This window comes from Hibiscus syriacus, unplaced genomic scaffold (assembly GCF_006381635.1).
Source record: "Hibiscus syriacus cultivar Baekdansim isolate YM2019G1 unplaced genomic scaffold, ASM638163v2 tig00111644_pilon, whole genome shotgun sequence".
Taxonomy (NCBI): domain Eukaryota; kingdom Viridiplantae; phylum Streptophyta; class Magnoliopsida; order Malvales; family Malvaceae; genus Hibiscus; species Hibiscus syriacus.
The window spans coordinates 1,598,999-1,604,733 of NW_024063144.1; positions in this window are offsets into that span (position 1 = coordinate 1,598,999).

Genomic DNA, 5,735 nt, shown 5'->3' on the forward strand with positions numbered 1-5,735 from the left:
TTTTAAATGTTTATATAAGTGCTTACTTTTGGAATGTTATCTGAGCATTTTGTGAACTATGATAGAATAATGACTTGGGTGAATACAATGCTAGTTTGAAACATATTTGTCTTTGTTTAATATCATGTCTGTTTATTTACTGATTTATGTATTAATTTTTTTTAGCGGCCCGATAAGGTGGATGCTTTACGTCGGGTTTTCCTTGCACGACGGAGTTCACGCATTAGACGGCGTGGACGTGCTATTACGTCTCCGTTCACCCCAATAGTGCGAAGACTCCGCAAGAAGAAGCCCGACTCACCTGTCATCCCTCAAGAGTCCCCTCCAATCGTTCAAGAGGCCCCTATCCTCCCTCAAGAGTCCCCCCCACCGTTCAAGAGGCCACTGTCATTGTTGAAGAGGTCCCTCTCACCATTCCAGAGCCCGATTCACATGGGGTAATATATCGAAGTATTGAGAAATCCCCACCGGTTCCGGACATGATGGATGAGAGTTGGCTCTCGTATGAGTTACCGGCTAGTACCCTTCCGGTATCTGAAGTGGAGAGGAGACAACTACCGGAAACAATTGTGGATAATACCCTTTGGGCTAAGACCGCAGTTGATTTTTATCTACATGAGCGGAGCCAAGGGTGTTACACTGACATAAGCAAACTCAACGATGAAATGTTTTTGTTGCTTGATCGGTCTTGGTGGGGTGTGCTATTAGGGGTTGAAGACAGTGGCTATTTCGATGGGGAGGTAAGTATTATATTTGTCTTATATATGATTTTGATTAATTTTTTTTTAAAATTAATGTAATTCACTAATATATGTATTTTTTTGTAAAACAGCATATCGATGCGTGGGTGTCACGTCTACTAATAATAAGGAAGCTTAGGAAAAATAAAAAAAATTCGCGATATACAATAATGCCGGCGGCTTTTCATGCAGTTCACTTGAAGAATCAACGAGATGAATCATTTTCGTTGGGCAACGGACAAGCTAAACTTTATCCTGCATGGTGGGAGGTCGATACGGTTAGTGTTTATTTTTTAAATTTTTTAAAAGTGTTCATAAATAAGTGCGCAAATAAATGAATTATTACTTATGATTGCAGGTGTTTATCCCTGTTTTGGAACGTCGTCATTGGCTTCTCGTCCAACTTCAGCTCCCATCCCTGAAGATAATAGTGTATGATAGCATGATAAATTACATATCACTGTCTGATTTGAGAGATATGATCAAGGGATGGAGCTCTCATTTGGCTAAATTCTTGGATGAGATTAATTATTGGACTCATTCTGGACACAATAAGCCAAAGAAGTTCAATGTCACAGTTGTCAGAGACGAGACCGCGCCACAACAATCGCCGGGAGCCAGAGGGGATTGTGGTCCTCTCGTATGCTTGTGCTTGGCGCGTTTGACGACGGGAAGCACAGAGTTTCTACCTCCCACCGATAGAGATAGAGCTGCAGTAGGCTTGTGGTTTCGACATTATATGGCTAGAGCAATATATTCGAGTCGCTTCCTACCTGCATCCGCCTTATGAAAGTGTCCATTGTTAATTGGTAAGTCAAATGCAAGTTTTGTTAACATATATACTCCTTTTGGTTTGAAAATATTTGGTTAAGTACCTAGAATTTAATAATTTGCTGTTTGTAGGTTTTAGAAGTGTAGGAAGTCTTGTTTGAGCAAATGTTTGGTTTCTGCAGGTTAATCCTTAAGTGAGCTGCGTGAAATGGATGTACGGGGTCACAAAGTTGTTGATTCATTGATTCAATTATTTATGAAGAAATAAGAATTATTATTATTTTTTGATTGTTTAATTGATTTGTAAAAGATGATTTGTAAATGTTGATTTGTTTAATTGATGTGTACATAATTCTTATTTGTTCTTGTTTAATTGATTGAAATGTAATAGTTGATTTGTTTATTTTCAATCTGCATTATGTTGAAGGCAAAACAGACTATCGCAACACGAAACTGACTATCGCAACGAGAAAATCGCAATGCGAAATGAAAATCGCAATGCGAAATGAAAATCGCAACGAGAAAATCGCAATGCGATTTTCATTTCGTATTGCGATTTTCTAGTTGCGATAGCCATTTTCGCGTTGCGATTTTTCATTTCGAATTGCGATTTTTCATTTCGAGTTGCGATAGTCAAATGAATGTCTAATAAGTGATAACAACTGAACAGATCATAGCAATGTTCAAACTCAAGTTACTAATACATGCCTAACTAAAAATGTTAAAAGTGCACACATAAAATACACATAATACAACGTTTGCATTTAAAAATCACCTAAGTTAACAGTCCCAAAAGGTGAAGCCGGTTGTGATTGGAATTTTGAAGATGATTGCGATTTTCAGAATCTCGTTGTGAAAGTCAGAATCTCGTTGCGATTTTGTATTATCTCGTTGCGATAGTCAGTATCGCATTGCGATTTTCCAAATTCGCAACGAGATAATACAGAATCGCAATGCGATTTTCAAAGTTCGCAATAGGTTTTAGTTTCGCAACACAAATTTTTTGTGTATATATCTACGCAGAAGCAACAACTCATAACCTAAATCCCTAAATCGCAACTCATTCCATCTCCATCTATCACTCTCTCCGGCGACATCCATTCCTATATCCGTTCCTACATCCTTCCCCATCCGGCAACAAGTCTTAGTTTCGCAGCTCGTTTGTTTAGTAAATTAATTTACAACCATGAAATCATCTAATGTTGATCATGTTTGGATAGATTTGTGTTTTGGAGGGTCATGGGAGAATGTTCATGGTGTTTTACAATATATGCCTTTACCCATGAATCTTCAACTAAAACTGTCATTAAAAAAGTTAACTTATGAAACTGTAATGTTATGTGTTTCAAAGAAATTGAATTTAGAGCCCCTAAGTGGATTTAGGCTATCTTATCAGAGGAATAGTAAAGTTTATTTGTTAACCGACAATAAAGATGTTGAACGATTCATTGCTTACATTAGTGTTTCAAGTGATGATGTTACATTGTATGTTGTTGAACCTAGAAGTAGTATTGTTGGGTCAGTAGCGGGTAGTAATCAACTAAGTTTTTCTCAAAACCTACAACCTTTCTCTAATCCAAATCCCAATCAACTTTCAGCACCAAATTCCGGTTTTCGTATTGACCAATTAGACGATGATGAGCCAAGAGAAAAAATTGTGAGTACTAGTCAGTATTCGAAATTTGATCTTGGTCAATACCCGGACTTTGATATTGGTCAATACTCGGATTTTGATGATGTTTCAGAAGAAAAAACAGACCCTGCGTGTAATGATTTTGATATTGGTCAATACCCGAATTTTGATGATGAAACAACCGTTGCCGAGGAAGATGTTGTTGATGATAATGAGGAGGAAGTGGAGGCTGTGAATGAACATGTTGAACATCCATTCTGTAATTCTTATAATCCTGAAGAAGAAAAAGAAGAAGAAAAAGAAGAAGAAAAAGTCCCTGAAGAAAAGAAAATGCCACGGGAGTATAACTGGAATATGCCAGAATTACTTCAGATATCGGAAGAAGAGTTGGTAAAGAAAGCAATTGATTGTTACACAAAAGTTATTCGTATCAAGAAAGATGATTGTTTTGATACAAAGGAAGACTTGAAGATAGCTTTGTATACGAAATGTGTGGAAGATGACTATCAACTAAAAGTTAACAAATCAAGCAAAGATCGTTTCGAAACAAGGTGTATGATTAACAAAAACTGTACGTGGCGTATGATTGCAAAGAGGATAAAAGATTGCGAAATGTTTCAAGTTAGGACTTTTATTGATAAACATACATGTTCAAGAACCCAAGTTTTTCCTAACCATAGACAGGCAAACAAAAAGGTGTTGGGTGGTTTTCTGGCTGAGTTAATGTTTTTGAATGACAGGGTATATCGGGGACATGAAATTATGACTGACATGAATGCTCGGTTCAAGATTAGTATATCATATTCTCAAGCTTGGAGAGCCAAATGTTATGCCTTGGAATTGTTGAGGGGGTCGCCAGAAGCATCGTTTGCCCAACTGTCGGCTTATTGTCACAATTTAAAGCTGAAAAATCCTGGGTCGGTAACTCATATCAAAACAGATAGAGATGGACGCTTTGAGTTGCTGTTTATCACCATTGGTGCTGCGGTTAGTAAATCAATATAATTCTGTTGACTCATTTCTGTTAGTTACATGCATTTCACATTTAAATGATTATATTTCTTGTGTATATTATTTTGTAGATTCGTTCGTTTATTACTTGCATGCGCCCAGTTATTATAGTTGACGGAGCACATTTGAAAGGTAGATACCTTGGAGTAAACTTATTAGCAGTAGCCATGGATCCTAACAATGGGATATTGCCAATAGCTTACCGGGTTGGCAAATCTGAAACCTCTGATTCATGGAAATGGTTTATGGGGCATCTTAGGGATTGCATAGGTCCTATTAGCAATCTGACAATCATATCCAATAGGGTAAATTCAATTGACAACGCTGTTAGAAGGTGTTTCCCAGATGCTTTTCATGGACTTTGTGGTGTTCATTTGTATAGAAATCTAAAATCAAGGTCTGCTGGTATAAAAAAGCACAAATGGACATACTGGAAGGCTGTAAAAGCTTATCGGGAAGTGGATTTCAATAAGCATATAAACTGTTTAAGACGTGTTTTGCCTCAGTGTGCTCAAACACTAGAAGATGTCGGGTTTGAAAGATGGTCAAGAGTACATCAACTTGGAGCAAGATATGGTTTCATGACGTCTAATAGTGCAGAATCAATCAACGCTCTAAGTCGTCATTCCCGAAAATTACCCATTACTATGTTAATGGAGATTTTTCAAGCCTCTATTCAACAGTGGTACTACAAGAAAAGAAACCATACAGGTATTATTTCTTTGAATTCATAACTTATCATATATTTTACTAAGTATTATTTATTTAAATTTACAGGAACATTGGAACATCGTGTTACACCATGGACTGAAAAAAAGATAACGAAACGTGTTGTGAAGTCAACATCATGGAGAGTTGAACCATGTTCAAACACTTTGTTTGAAGTACTGGATAATAACTTAAATGGGCTTGTCGATCTAAATGCAAGGACGTGTAGTTGTATGAAATGGCAAACATCTGGTTATCCGTGTGGCCATGTTATAAAAGTTGCTCTTCATCTAAACCAAGATGATTCAAGCACATACGCTATGGATTACTACACTACAGAAGTATATCGACAGACTTATGCCAAGATTGTCTACCCTATTCCACATCCTTCTGAGTGGGACATACCAGATGACTTACAAACAGTTTTGCCACCAGCCATAGACAGAAGGCTACCTGGCCGACCAAAAAGTCACGATCGTATACCGTCTAAGGGTGAAGAGAAGAAGAGATCGACATGTAGTCGGTGCAAGGAAAGTGGTCATACAAGGTTGACATGTGGATCACCAGTGCCATCACAATCATCTTTTCCTCTACCAAAATATGGATCATCATCAAAATCCAAAGCTCATATGGTGTCAAGAAAAAGGCAATCAAAATCGCAATCATCTTTAAAATTCCTATCACAACTGGCTTCACCTTTTGGGACTGTTAACTTAGGTGATTTTTAAATGCAAACGTTGTATTATGTAGATTTTATGTGTGAACTTTTAACATTTTCAGTTAGGCATGTATTAGTAACTTGAGTTTGAAAATTGCTATGATCTGTTCAGTTGTTATCACTTAATAGGCAATCATCTTAATGTCTATCGCAA